At 27.3% G+C, this 16,342-nt stretch overlaps 2 long non-coding RNA genes across 2 annotated transcripts; both read right to left on the minus strand.

The window, feature by feature from the left end:
* Nucleotides 1–1,380: 1,380 nt before the first annotated feature.
* On the minus strand, nt 1,381–2,878 carry LOC138348587 (uncharacterized). Its single transcript, XR_011221335.1, has 3 exons — nt 2,000–2,878; nt 1,634–1,913; nt 1,381–1,554 (listed from the first exon to the last, which is right to left on the minus strand). It is a non-coding gene; the product is annotated as an uncharacterized lncRNA (long non-coding RNA).
* A 1,179-nt stretch (nt 2,879–4,057) lies between these two features.
* LOC104646653 (uncharacterized) lies at nt 4,058–5,466 on the minus strand. The gene is made up of 2 exons (XR_740790.4): nt 5,139–5,466; nt 4,058–4,459 (listed from the first exon to the last, which is right to left on the minus strand). It is a non-coding gene; the product is annotated as an uncharacterized lncRNA (long non-coding RNA).
* Nucleotides 5,467–16,342: the final 10,876 nt, after the last annotated feature.

Consider the following 16,342-nt stretch of genomic DNA (forward strand, 5'->3'; position numbering starts at 1 on the left):
ACTTCTTCAATTAAATCACTTTGAAGAAATTCATTGAATACATCCATTTGTTGAATACGTCCTTAGACACCAACCTAGTTTTGAACCTATCACCTCCCAATCAACCTTATATTTGATCTTGTATACCCATTTGCATTCTATTGCCCTCTTGTCCTTAGGCAGCCGAGTAATTCTCCAAGTATGATTCTCTTCTAATGTTTGTATCTCATTTAACTTCAACCCACCTAGGATCATGTATACACTCCCAAAGTTTACGAAAAAATGGTGATTAAAAGCGACGAATTGCGTCACTTTTTTCGTCAAAATCAACAAAAAAGTGACGCAATCATGTTAGACGCTTTTTGGCTCAACTCTTTTGAAAAAGTGACGGGCAGCGTCATTCAAAAGCGATGGACTGCGTTGCTTTTTGATTTGTTTTTTGGAATATTTTTAAACAAAAGCGACTGAGTTCGTCGCTTCTTTTATATTTTCATTTATTTTTTATTTTTAAAAGGTCACACACTCCGTCGCTTTTCTGTAAATTTATATTTTGAAAAGCTCAGAAAATCGACGGACTAAAGGACACTGTCCGTCACTTTTCTGGAAATGAATTTTTTAAAGTAGCCGGAAAAGAGACGGACAAAAGGTTTATGTTCGTCGCTTTTCTGAGTTTAGTTGAAAAAAGTAATGTAAAAAAGTGATGGAAAACTCACCTTATTCGACACTTTTTCTGCAATTTTTTGACAAAAGAAATTGAAATTTTTTGTTGCTCACCTACAAATATAAATTAATTCAATTCAATTCATATTCAATCAGCCCAATCAAATAATATAATCTCAATATCACACTCAACATATAAGACATCAAACTTAAATCAATCTTCAAAAATATATAGATCATAATACAAAAACTTCTAAAGTGTTCAAAATGTGTATCAAAAGAGACATAAATTAGGGAGTGACATCTACAAAATCCTCCTCCTCCTCTGGTGTCTTCGGGAGCAGAAATTGTAGGTCAACGAGCGAGGTTCAACATTTGTTCTTTGATTTCCTGAACGTTCACACTCATGCTTTGTTGTTTAGCTACTCTTCTCCGCTCTGACTCTTCCAGTGCCGGTGTAAGTTGTGCTATTTAAGTTGACATAGAAGCAATCTGAATACCGTCAAGTGCCTCAACTTAACGTGATGATCCAATACCTTGTAAGCCTAAATGGAGCTGTCTTACATAGTTTTGAGAGCCTAGACCATAGACTCTACCTTTGTGTGTCCCTCTCACCACTTTTTCTGTCCATATTTGGGTAGACAGTTCTGGTGTCATTTTAATCGAACTATTTAGATTTTCAACGACATATTAATAAAACTCATTTTTCATATTGAATATTAAAATTGATGCCAATATATATTCATATCATAAATACATTCACTATTAATATATATTATTCATATCAAATAACTTACAAAAGTTCATTCGACCCTTTCCTCCACCTACACATCCAAACCCGACTCATTTACTTTCTTCTTCACATGAGTCTTCTTGAAAATCTTCGGTTCAATGGGAGTGCGCCGTAATTTTTTCCTATAAATAAAAATTGAAATTTATAATGATTTATATGAATTAACTAATTATTTATTTTAAAGTTTGAATTAGAACTTACACTCTCTCTTGTAATTGTTGTAACAATTTTTACACGTGCGGTGTGCAACGAGCAATCCTTATCACTGCAACTAACCTTTCCAACTTGTTTGAACATTGCCTTAAAATTATCTGTGTTTCAATACTGACACAAATCATAAAAAAATACGAGGTAGCATCCAACCGGAACGTTGATCAGTATCTCAAACTTTCTTTAGCCAACTAGACAGTCTCACGGATTCCCTCCACTCAAATATGATCATAATGACCAAATTATACCTCGACTCTCCAGTACACATGGTCTGAAAAATTGAATAAATTAATTAGATTGAGTAGTAAAAAAAATTAAAGTATACTAAAATTATTAAACTTAACTAAATAAATATACCTTAAATTCATTAAACATCGCTAAGCATACTGTTTGAAATCTCGCTCCAAAAATGATAAGTTTGCGTATAAAGTTTTCTAACACAATCTTTTAAAGCTCGTGCGGCATCCCTGGCAGGATGCCACTTGCAAAACACATAATAAATATGTTAGCTCATGAATGATATATTAAACTATAAGAAATAAATAAAACAAACTAACAAATAAATAAAAAAAATAAATTTACGATGATCCATCTGGATCAATCATGACTCTAATATGTCTGACCTTTTGGACCGGGGGTAGAGCATGCATCTAAGCATCTGGTTTAGAAATAGGTGAAACTGCAGATGAACGTGCTACACTAGGATGCACAAAACGTTGCGTCAATGGAGGGTCATAGCATCCAACTGATCGCTATTAAAATCTTCAATTCTCATGGCACATAATTGAGGAGATGTATGAGTGGGAGATGGAGTATCCTATTTGTCGATAAGGATCGTGGTCGACGAATAGGCTGTAAAGGTAGATCCTCGAAGCTACGGAGACAATGCCAGTGAAATAGAGGAAGCATTGACTGATGATAATTAGGATAATAAATTTGAGGATCCGCCGCACCAAACAAAACAAAAAATAAATGAGTATCATGTTTGATGCACTCTAACGCAGAAGAAATAAATTCTGGAATATCCTTAGAATCTATGAGACTCCTAAACTTCTTTTTTTACCCTTATTAATCTGACAAACTCCAAGATCCTCGTGTTGTCTATCACCATCACCGCCTGATGACATCTGTATGAAAATTTACATGCATAAATAAAAATCATAAATCAAATTAAATTATCAAAATAAATTAACTTACATATATACTAGCTTTCATTCTATTACTATTCCTCCTCGCTTGTTTCATTTCCATCATTCTCCCATTCCTCCTCCACAGGTTTCATTTTCATTATCATTTCATTTTTCATCTTCAAATGATTTATTTTTCTCATTCTCGGATATTTCTCCCTCAATATTCATTATCTCATCATTAGATACTTCTTATAATATACGTTGAGGATGTTGTAGTATGGTTTCCAATTTAACATTAAATTATTTATGATAAAAATTTTATTTTTTATTTTTTTCTGAATTAATGTAAGATAAACATTTTGTAATTTTTTTAAAAAATATTAATTGAAAAAAAATGTGTCAATAATAATAATAATATATTTATTTAGAAAATAAACTTTTTTGAGCCATGAAATAACAATAAAGACATTTTTGTACCAAAGTATTGATGGCAAGAGCATTTTTGGACCAAACTACAAACGGGGGACATTTTTGTTCCTTTCGCATGGTTTAAGGACATTTCTGAACCAAAGTGTTGACGGTAAGGATATATTTGAACTAACTATAAATGGAAGACATTTTTGTTACTTTCACATAGTTTAAGGGTATTTTTGACCCTTTTCCCTTTAATATAATTTAGCATGAGTATTAATTTAGTATCTAAATAGTGTCCTACTCTAAATAAAATAGAACAAGATGTAATTGATGTTGATGCAAACTTTAATAATCGTTGTTTTAAATTGTTAGATTCATTTATTTCAGTATTCATACAGATTGTACATCAACTCCAACGGTAATATAAAACTAGATGAAAAAAATTGAGGTTATTACACAATACAATGATCACTATTTTACATTGGCATAATAATTTCTTCAAGGCATTTATATTGGATATCAACTTTTTTTATTATGATTTTTTTGTGTTAAAATATGATGTAAAAAAACCAATCATGAATGAATTTGAATGTCAAAAGTATACTATTTGGATACCAATTATAAGAAAGAGTTAATTCATGAACTCTAAATTGGTGTTTGTTTTGTTTAAGTTAAATAAGACATTGTTAGTTCATGAACTCTAAATGTTGAATTCAATTGGTATACAATTTGTATATAATTATTATCTCAAATTATTATACTCAATGTTTAATTTATCTTTTGAATGGGGTATTCAATTGGTATGCAGTTTATTATATAACTACTATCCTGAAATTATAATTGTCAGTCTGTAATTCATATGTAGTTGGTATTTGATCGGAAGATAACAATCGATATTATATATCATCAAATACTTAAAAATGTATTCAAACACTAAAATATCATCCAAAAGTCAATATTTTTTTTGTAATTTTAAAAAGTCTAAACTGCCGTTAACTATCCCAAATTAGATCTTCGTGGTCTTGGTGTAGGATTATTGTTGATATCTGGCGCATGTTCTTTTGCTATGCAAGGTCCACCAAATTTTCTAGCAACAGTTCCAGTTACTTCACTCTCAATGATCACGCCATCATCGTTCTTTGTTTTACTAAAATGTCATATGATTGTGGCATACCATTGACGATGGTACTTTGCATCGATATCAATGAAATGCTTATAAAAATTTTCATTGTTAATGTATTCAGCAAATAAACATGTGTATAAATCACAATCACTGAAAAAAATTGAAACAAAAATAATTTTCAGAAATAAATTGAGTTAACTTTTCATTCCACGTATTATTCATGTTTCATTCTACATTCATATACATAAATTTTAGTAATGCATCATATTGAACGTAAAAAAAAAATCACATCAATATTATTCAAACATCATACCAAATTCATGTGCACTGTGACATTTAACAAAGTACTTTAATATATTTATGCAACTACAATCAAAATACACAATTAAAATAATTTTCAAAACAACATTAATATTAATTTATACCAATTTCATACCAATGTTAAAAATTGAAATACATTAGTGAGAAATTGAAGAATAAACCTTCCTACAAGGAAAAATATAAATTTCGTAGCAATATTAATCACAATTCATATAAAAAAAGAGTAGTTTAACAAACTACTCTGAAATCACCTAATTGAGCTAATGATATCAAACAAATTTCATTCCAAAGTCAAAACACATTTCATACCAGTTGCATACCAATATAAAATCACATTTCATGTCATTTTCATAAATCATATATTAATGTCAGATTTTTATATCAATATTATTCACATCTCGTACAAGTTTCACACCAATTTCGTACCAACAATATGCATGACATAATATTTTTAACAAGAAAATCACTAATTTGAATAACTCAAAAATAAATTAAATATAATACTTACCCTAACCATTTTTTTTCTTTTTTAGATATTGAAATTTCTGAGTCCTCCTTCTTTGTTGCTCTTCTTCTTGATGATTTTGAAGGCTGACCAATTTCAACATTTGTTGCTTTTTTTTCTTTTTTTTTTCTTTTTTATCTCACTTACAAAAATTAAATTTAATCAAAATGTGACAAGTTTATTAACTGCTTTCTCCACATTCTTCGTGTAGATCTCCTCCCATCATTAAATCATACACATGTGGAAGAGTATGTTAATTTTCTTTTTGAATTAAGAAAATGAATGTTGAATATGGTGAAAAAGAAAAAATTAGTTCTCTGTAAAGAAGGAAGGTGGGGGGGGGGGGGGGGGGGTTGTGTATGGGTAAGATAGGAAGGTGGGGGTGTGGGGTTTGCATATGAATAAAAGGGGAGGTGTGGGTGGGGATTGCCTTATCATAGACACGTAATTTTTGACAGAAAAATAAGATTTACAGTATTTTTTTTAATTCATAAATATTTTTTTGAGATATTTGAATTTTGCTTTATTTAATAAGTTTATTTTAAAATTTTGAAACTAAAAAATATATTAAAATTTTGGTTTACACTAATATTTCTTAATTATAATTTTTATATTAGCTATTAAATTATTATTTTATTTTAATAATTAGCTATATTCTTCTTATTATAATTTTTATATTAATTATTAGTAATAACCTTCCTTAACTCCACTACTACCCATTTCCCTCAACCCACATCACTCCACTGCACACAACTCCTCACATCTTCCCCCACATCACCTACACTAGTACACTACTATTATTATATACATACTAATAAAAACAGAATAGAATGGAAAAAGTAGAAAAAAAACATAAAAAAGTTGAGCAACATAAAAAAAAATCTGCACGAGAAGTTGAAAAAAAACTTCCGTTTCCTTTTATTTTCTTTCAAAAATCTGCCTAACACATTCATATCTTTTCCTACCTTTTCTTTATTTTCATACCAATACAATACATATGTTACTCCATACAATCTACAAAAATTTGTGGATGTTTTCAATCGAGATTCGGTCAAGATTTTTAAAACTTATTCTCTTTATTTGAGGTATAACTCTGTCTTAAATCATTAATTAATTTATGAAATTTGATGTAATTTTTATGATTAGTTTAATTATAATTTTGTTTTATTTATTATAGGATTGAAATGAATATGGGGTTAAAGAGTTATATCTTTGTTTACTTAATGAGTGTAGCATTAATTGATGATTATTTTCTATTATTTATTTCTATTCATTAGTTGTAACCTCTTAAAAATAAAATGTGATGACATTGTTCTTTTCTATATGTAGACAATGATAATAAAGTAAGATTTGTTAGACTAAAATAAGTAAATAGATTAATATTATTTTATTTTATTTTATTAATAAAAAATGAGATATATTTTTATGATTCAATATTATTTTGTTGTTAGAAAGTTTATGTTTAATTTTGACGTCAACCTTAAGAATAGTAAAAAATAAAAATGATATTAAAATAAGTAAATAGAATAAAATTATTTTATTTTATTTTATCAATAAAAAAATGAGATTTAATTTTACGATTCAATATTGTTTTGTTGAGTTAGAAAGTTATGTTTAATTTTGGCATCAACTTTAAGAATAGTAAAAAATAAAAATAACATGAAAATGGTCTAAAATTTATTTTAGAAGTTTAGTATTTTACTTTATAAAAATAAGTATAAGTCAATTAAAGCGATCGTGCTAGAACAACGAGACTCGAGAGATGCCTAATACCTTTCTCTCAGTCAACAAAATTTCTTACCTGAATTTCTGATTCGCATATCAAACAAAGAATCATTTCCTTTTAATTAGGGATTAAACAAAAAGTGACTTGGAACACCATAACACAATTTCAAGTGGCGACTCTGAATAAAAAATAATTTCTTTTTGAAATGTCACTGTAATTGGAAAAACTCTTTCGTTCAAAACAAACAATTCGTTTTGAGAAAGAATAAGTGTGACACTTGTGATGAAAAAAATTCCTAAAATGGTATTAAGAGATAATGACAATTGATTCTCTAATATTAATGTTATCCCTAAAATGGTGTAAGAGATAATGACAATGTAAAAAAAAGAAGATGAATCAATGTCAATCCAACATGTGACTATAAAAAAGTAACATGAATCTATGTAAATCTCTATAATTGTGCAAGAGATAATTATGGTGTTTACTTTATTTAAATCATCTAATAATAATATAAAAATATTAATTATTTAATAAAGTAAAATTTAATTAATTTATAAATAAATATATGATATGTTATAATCCGTAATTAAATCGTTATAAGTGAGATTTTTAAAAGTAGGTTTAAAACCTGTAATATGTCTTCTAATTGTGTATGTGGAGTGATTTTTTCCAAAAATATTTCAGAACAACAATTTTATCATACTTTAAAGCAATTACGAAAGTCCATGTCCATCTAGATTGACATTCACTAAAGTGAGAAAAAAATCTCATTTCGTTATGAGTGGTCACCTTATATGGGCCCACTATATCCATATGCACTAAATCAAATATTGAATTCTAGTCTGTCTAGCTTGAGGACATATGATACATTGATCAATAGTAAAGTTACTACAAGTATTAAAATCTTTTATTTGTCTAAGAACACCAACAGGAACATGCCCTAGTCTCTTGTCCCGAAGTTATAGGCCTTCATTCCCTTTTTTTTATTACAAACAATATTTTAACCTTGTCTTGTTGTGGCTTTGTTTTCTGGTCCATCACATATAACCCGTATTCTATTCTACTTGTCCTCTTGACCTTTCCGAACAAGAGTTTCTGAAACACACAACATGTAGGGAAAAGGACACAGTAATTCAATTCTTTGAGTTTGTTCACGGACAAAAGACTAAATTACAATGTTGGTATATATAATATATTTGTGATTATTTAACTTTTGCGTAGCTGAAAATTTCCAGTATGTGAAATCGTAGAAAAATGTCTTACAAGTAGTTGCAAAATTTCTTGGATACACTAAATATTAAATATCGAGCACAGTAGATGAAATTGATACACACAAATACATTAAATATATTGGTAAATGTTAGATACATAGATACATGAAGTTGTGGAACACATATATAAAGAAGTAGAGGGACAAGAGAGGTGCGCGAAAGAGGAAAGAGGCGATTTACACACACTAGACATAGTCTATCAAAAGGCAACTCAGACAAAATATATAAGGGAAAATTGCATGGAATGACAAACATTCCTAAGTAATTATATAATAAGGATATAGTTTAATTTATTTATTTTCTATAATTATAATTTATTTTTTTCTATAATTAATGGGGTCCATCACCTATTCCTAAATCAATTGTATAAAAACTTTTTTTTTTAATTTTGTATATAATTTTACACAAAATAATATTATCTCTCCTATTCATATTCCACCTTGTTCTTCTACAATTAACACTTCTATCGGATTTTGAATTTCAAATTGTCAAAAATTCAATTCCTCCCTCCCGAAATTGAATTCAACTTTCGCAGGTACTCCTAAATTTTAGTCGTTTTCCATTATTTTTTCTTATTCAACAATTGTATATGTATTGTGTTTCTTATGTTTTTTCATATTTTTTTGGTGAAATAATCAATTTTTTGTTCTTATTAGATCACAAATTCTTCAAAATCAGAATGAATGAATCATCTTCATCTATGAAGATTACCAGAGGTATTCAATTGCATGTCAATTTTATTGACAATTTACCCTCGTTTTCAATGGGTTTAGCTCAAGATTTTGGGATTGATGTAGGGTCTATGGTAAAATCCAAACAAGTTCAACATGAACAAACAATGGAAGAATTGAGATCAAAGAAAAAATATGACCCTACGACAGTTCAAGAAGTTCTTAACAATGCCAAAGCTTGAGGCATTAAAATTGTACAAGGAGGAAGAAAGAGGAAAGCAGTAAACAGTGATTCAGAGGAGAATGCATTTGAAATTGAAGAATCTGAAGAACATCATAATTATGAGGTAGTGGCTTAAAACACAACTTTAGATGCAATTTTTTTGTTACTTAGGTGTCAATATAAAAAAATTATTTGTTTAAGTAAATTTTGTATTCACGTAATCGTATATAGTGTATTTTGCATGTTTAGTACACACATGTTTTAGTTATTTATATATATATTCCATTATATATTTGTATATTCCTTTAGTTATTGTATGTGTCTGTAGATTTGATTAGTTTATACAGACTTTAAGTTATGTATAATGAATAATATACTAAGTTTTAATAGTGATAGTAGTGGATTGTATATTAAAGGCTCCAAATTATTTTTGTTTTTACATACATATACAAAAAGTAATTATATTATACAGATGGAAAAATTTCATATGATTACAAAAAATTATTTGTGTAAGCAAATTTTGTATTCACGTAATTGTATATAGTATATTGCATGTTTAGTACGCACATGCTTTAGTTATTTGTATGTATCTTCCATTATTTATTTGTATATTCCTTTAGTTATTGTATGTGTCTGTGGATTTGATTAGTTTATACATACTTTAAGTTATGTATAATGGATAATACACTAAGTTTTAATAGTGGTAGTAGTGGATTGTATATTAAAGACTCTATATTATTTTTATTTTTGTATACATATACAGAAAGTAATTAGATTTAGTTATAGAGATGGGAAAATTTCATATATGATTATAATTTGTATATTTTAGTAGCCAATGAGACCATTATCTGTACAATTTTCAAACAAAATTTTATTTCAAATCATTCACAGAAATCATATATACAATTAATACAACATTTTTATACAATCAGATTAATAATGTTTACACTGATCTTCTTTCTAATATACAAATACTACATCAAAAAAGTATAAAATTGTATCCTATGAATTTTCTTCTTTAAATCTTTTTATATTTTTTGAAATCAGTTTTCAAAAGCAAAACACTAACGTTATGGCTATATACAATTATCACCAACGATTACCTGTTTCGATAACACTGATCTTCTTTCTAATATACAAATACTAAATCAACAAAAAGTATATAATTGTATCCTATAAAATTTCTTCTTAAAAAATTTATATATTTTTGAAACCAGTTTTCAAAAAGAAAAACAGTTACGATATGACTATATACAATTATCACCACAATAACGAACATACATACATCCAAATTTGTAAATCCATTAGAACATTGTATAATTATTGCAATAATAAACATGAATTTTCATCCAATGAACAATTACTTGTATTCGATCATAAAGAAAAAAAATGAATGAACTGTTGTTTCATAAAATAGCAGAAACAAGTTTATCTTGTGTTTCAATTGCTGTATACTTCTTATTTTTTTGAAAAAAATTTGAATTTGAACATTTACCTTAAATTATGGACGTTTACCTTAAATTATGGCATTATGCAAATTTATTGTTAGCACATTTAACGCTTCAGTTACAAATAGCTTTTTCTAAAATAAAATTGTATAAATAAAGAACAAAAGAAACTTTACATACAAAATTAAAGATACCTAAAATAACTACACTATACACATATAATGTAATTAGGTTAACTATACCCATATAATGTTATTTAATCAATTAAGTTTGTCATATATGAAATTTTTCCTATATATAATTGTTGAAATTAGCACTTAATGTTTACATGGACATGTCAATCGGCCCAACATTGTAAACAAAATGTGCTCATGTTTTCCATCCTTATTGTTCTAATTTGAAATGGGAAAAATTTTAAAATAACAATTTTAATATTTAATAGGATCTCTTGTCAACACTTTTAATATATATTTAAAATGACAATATTTTGATTTGCTATAAGACTGACTTGTGTATTTATTTAATTTATATAATTAGAAGAATACAAATTTTTAATATCAGAATGAAGAAATCACGAGAGAAAATATTTCAAAAAGGGTAAAAATCTCTTAAATCTTTAATTACTAATTAGTTACAATTGGAAAAATATGACGTGTCACCTCTCTCTTGTTCTTTCATACACCTTTCACCATTGTTTTACATATTTTCAATGACCATTTTCGAGTAACTACATTGAAATTGAATTTAAGTTTTTTTTATTTGCCGCACTCTTCGTTGAATAATTTTTTTTTGAATTAATCAATTGTTATTCAGATCCCGTTATCGATATTTAATTCTCCATCGATAATCCTCATTGTTCGTAGAAGTCAAGTCGATTGATCATCATTTATGGACAAATCTCTTGTAAGAATTTTTATTTTTATTTGTCAAGAGTCATGAATCAGTTGTAAAAAAAAGTTCATCATCCTTTTCTCCTAAAAAATACAAAATTATATGACGATCAAAATTATGTGCATCGTCGTTAAAATTTAAATTGTATATGATCCTCATCATTTTTCTTGGAAAATTCAAAATTGTTGATAGATTTGAGAAGCAATTTTAAAATACATAAGTGAAGCAATTCATCGCCGGTGTTCCTATAAAACTCGAAATAAATGAATGATAAAAAAAATCAATTGAGATATACAATCAAAAAATCGCATTTATTTTTCAAGATATGATCGATCTCGTATTATCTCAAAGAATTCATCAAAATTAGGTGTGATGCACCATGAGAGTAGATTTTTTGAAATATTATTCAAAAACAACTTTATTGTTGTGATATTTTAAATTGAATAATAGGAATACAAATTAGTTGGATACAAATTTGATGATATTATGTATTGGATTATTAGAATATAAATTTATTTTGAATATAATTTTGATGATGTTATCCCTATTCTATATTGAATTATTATGATTTTATATATTGAATGATTGAAGCATAAATTTGATTGGAATGCAAATTTGTTCAACAATTATAGACAACAACTTATAGAATAGAATACAATTTAGGGAATACAAATTAGGTTAGAATACAACTTTTTCTTAAATAAAAAATTACAAATAAAAGTGAATAATGAATTTAATCAACAGTTAGGAAACAACTTTTTGAATACAATTTTTGAGATACAACTTTTAAAATATAAAATCAGTTGAGAATTTTTTTTTATTTAATCAAAAGTTAAAAATAAAATTACACGATTACAAAAAATTGATATACAACATACAAAATACAGTTTTTTTAATACAAATACAATTGATAACTGATTTAAATATAACATACAAAATGATTAATTTGAATGCACATGGATACACTATGATTAAATAAATATAATATTGTTGAAAAATATAATTAAAGGTTAAATATACAACATATATACTAATATGAATACAACTTAAGTAAGAATATATATCATTTTACTCGTCTATAATTTTATTTAAATAACTACAGTATTCCAAAAATACAATTGACATATAAAAATACAACTGACAATACTAATATGAACATAAAATTAATGAATAGAAAGAAAGTGAAATTGATGAGAAGTGACAATATAATGTGTTTTTAGGAGGATAATTATAAATATATAATTTGCACTATAAAAATAATATATGAGAGACAATATGTGATTAATGTGAAATAAATTAGGAACTAATTTAGGATATATTAATTTTTAAAAAAATATTACTATGATAACATTTTAAATAATTATTTTAAAGAGTTGTTATTTTTAACAATTATATTTGAAATTTTGATTAGTTAGCTAATTTTTAAGAAGATGTTTTATTACTCCATTGTTTTTCTTGGTTGAATTCTTTGAAAACATTTAGTGGTGACTGATATATTGAAGAACAATTGAAAAGTTACATTGGAAGTCATTAAAGAAGCTTCAAAGCTTGAGTTCAAAGAAATTAGATTTTTAAAATTGGGATTTGTTTTAAGTGGGTGTTATTATTAGTGACGAACTTCTAATTTAACTCTATGATTTTTTAGTATTGAATCTATTGTATTTTTAAAATTATAAATTTAGACCTACGATTTATTGCAACTTAAGGTAAGTTTGAATATAATATAAGTTACACATCAAAATTGTTGTGTTCATTTGAATATGGAGCTTGACTATTGAATCCACAGTCCACAACTAGTTATTGCTATATATCATGTGTGTCTTGATTTGAATATCAAATTTGGGGTGGCTAATATTGGCTGAGAATGTCACTTTGAAATTGTGGTTAAAATTTGAGTTATTTGGTGAAGATTGAGCTAGTTGGGTCTTTTTTTTTAATATGTATATTGCAAAACGTATGGAAATAGATAACAATATAATCAACATTTTATAATAATGTATGCATAGTGTATAAATATGTATAAACCCTTTACACACACACTACACACATGCGTACACACACGTGCACACGCGCGCACACACACGATATAGCTTATGAAATTAAGCTTTAAGTTCCTATCCGTTGAAGGGTCTAAAATGCCCCTCAAGTATTTGAGTTGGTTCAAAATTACCTTCCATCCACCTATCGCCCTTAAATACCTTTTACGTCCACCTTTCGGCTAAATACCCTCGATGAAAATTCTTTGATTTATATTTGTCCTTATTTTTAATAGCTCTTATAAACTAAAATTATTAAATATTTATTTATTATATTGCTTAATGTGAGTGGTCCAAATTTAAACCCTTCTCAAATAAATAATAAATTATATTTTTAATTTTTTTTCCATAAAACCACTCCGGATTCAAATTTTGACCAGATACAATTGAAAATAATTTTGAAAAAATAATTAATTTCATGAGATCTTCATATTGACCTATTTTATATCGATCCCAATTTATTGTAACGTAACCAAACTCATAATTGAGTATCCAACTAAAAGCCTTACTTACCCCGACTGATTGTCCATGTAAAAAAATTATTATTTTCATTAATATAAAATTTTCTCTCAATTATCCAAATGACTTGTTCATTTTCTCTTTTATTCCTTTTTGTAATCTCTAATTCTTAATTAGGATATCCAAGACTCAAACTTTAAATGAACTAACATATTTATATTTTTTTAATTAATATTAAGTTATTAATATTGTCATGATGGGATGAGGGTGGGGATAAGAGAAATGATTATTTTTAATTTTGGGTACCCACAAAAGAAAAATGTATTATTTGTACATATTTACTTAATTAAGTCATCTTTTATTGAATTCATTATTTCTATATGAATGTATCATTATTTTCCTCCTTTTTCTCTCTCTTGTTTGTCAAAAATTTAAAAAATGGTGAACAAGATCCAAATAGGATTCTTTTTTGTAAGAGATAAGAAATGAAGAGCTGGGGAGGGAGGAGTGTAGAGTTTAGATGCCTAAGCTTTTTATAATTTTAAATTTACTATGAAATTCAAATTAAGTCAATCACGTAACCTTATATATTAGCTTATTTTAAATTATTTTAACGTAAAAGGGCCTAAAATGTCATTCAACTATGAGATTTGGTACAATTTTACTACCCTCTGTTTATCTAATGAGTACTCCCTCCGTTTTGAAAAGAATATCCCTATTTCCTTTTTAGTTTGTTTAAAAAATAATGACATCTTTCCTTTTTTGGCAACAATTTAACTTCTACTTTTCATGTGACATGTTTAAGACCACAAGATTAAAGAGCACTTTGATACATTTAACATAACTTTATTTTATAACCACCAGATTAAAAAGTCTTCTTTCATTTTCTTAAACTCCATTTCAAGTCAAACTAGGTCATCCTTTTTGAGACAGAGGGAGTATAATCTATTAGATAAAAGTGTATTTTTGAATAGAAAGGAGGACATCAGGGGAGATTTTTGGATCGATAGATGGATGAAGGGTAATTTTATACCAATTAAAAAACTTAAGGGACATTTTAAGCCCTTCTCTGTTATTGACCCTATCATTTGCTCCGCTTTGAACATAAATTTGAAGTCAATATTTGAAACTGATAATTTTAAGTTCTGACAGATTTTAAAAAAAAATGTGTTTAAACATGCAATATATATATTTTTTAAAAATTGTAAATGAATGTCTCAAAAGCCCAAAACCTGACTCTTTTGAGGGACGTAAAATCATTTGACGATGCAATTACATGATCTACTCGATAAAGTTAAGGATAATTAGTAGACTAATCCAAAATAAGTTAAACGGATACTTAAAAAGAAATTTTTAGCTGTATTGATTCAAAACCTATGTCAAACATATATTTAAAGGACTAATTAAAATGTATGATCTTAAACGTAAGTCAAATCGATATTTAAAGAAAATATTTAAATGTTTGATTCAAAATATATGATTAAAGGATAGATTAATCCGATAAAATTGAGAACCTACTTATAGACAACACATATTCCAAAAAAGAGCAATCAATCCATGGGTAAAAAGGTCATAACCCTATATATATTCCAAAAAAAAAAACTATATACTTATTAATATGCAATATTTGTCTCTTTCCTCAAAAGTCCAAAATAAGGGCTACTTCTACTCTTGAAGAAGCTTGCAAAGAACCTCTAAGCCTTCAACACATTCTTCCCATATATTTTCGGTCAATCCAAGAAGTCCCAAATTTTCATTTATGGGCTAAAATCAATAATGTCCCAACTAGTAATAATGACAAAAACTCTAACGTCCCAATAATTGATCTTTTAGCCTTTAATGTTGTGGAACTTATGGGCCATGCATGTAAAACATGGGGAATAATTCACGTTGTTAATGATGACATTTCTTTAGAACTTTTTGATAAACTTGAATCTTAGTCAACGACTCTTTGCCTTGCCTGCTGAACAAAAGGTGAAGGTCATGAGATCAACTAATGGCACCACCAACCATGGCATAACTTGAATTACACCTTTTTCTCAAAGTTCATACGGCATGAAGGGTTCAAAATTGTGAATTCTCAACTTGATCATGCTAAGGAACTTTGGCCACATGATAATCAAAATTTTTTGTAAGTACATGGATCTAGTTTATGTGAATCTACTTATATGCATTAATGATACAATAAATATTTATATAATCCAGTTCTTTGATAGATAATTCTACCCAATAATTATATTTCTCTCAAACTAAGCATAAATTTAATTATGTAGATAATTTGAGACAATTTTACTTTAAAAAAATCACGATAAATAATTTGAGACGCGGGGTGTAATATAATGGTTCTTTAATTGATTATTTGTAATGGTTCTTGTAGTGATGTGATGGAAAATTATCAATAGAAGATGAAAGTTCTATCCTTTCAACTCTGCATGTTCATCCTCAACTACTTAAAACCATCTCTAGAACATTCAATTAATTC

Source organism: Solanum lycopersicum, chromosome 1 (assembly GCF_036512215.1).
Source record: "Solanum lycopersicum chromosome 1, SLM_r2.1".
Classification (NCBI taxonomy): domain Eukaryota; kingdom Viridiplantae; phylum Streptophyta; class Magnoliopsida; order Solanales; family Solanaceae; genus Solanum; species Solanum lycopersicum.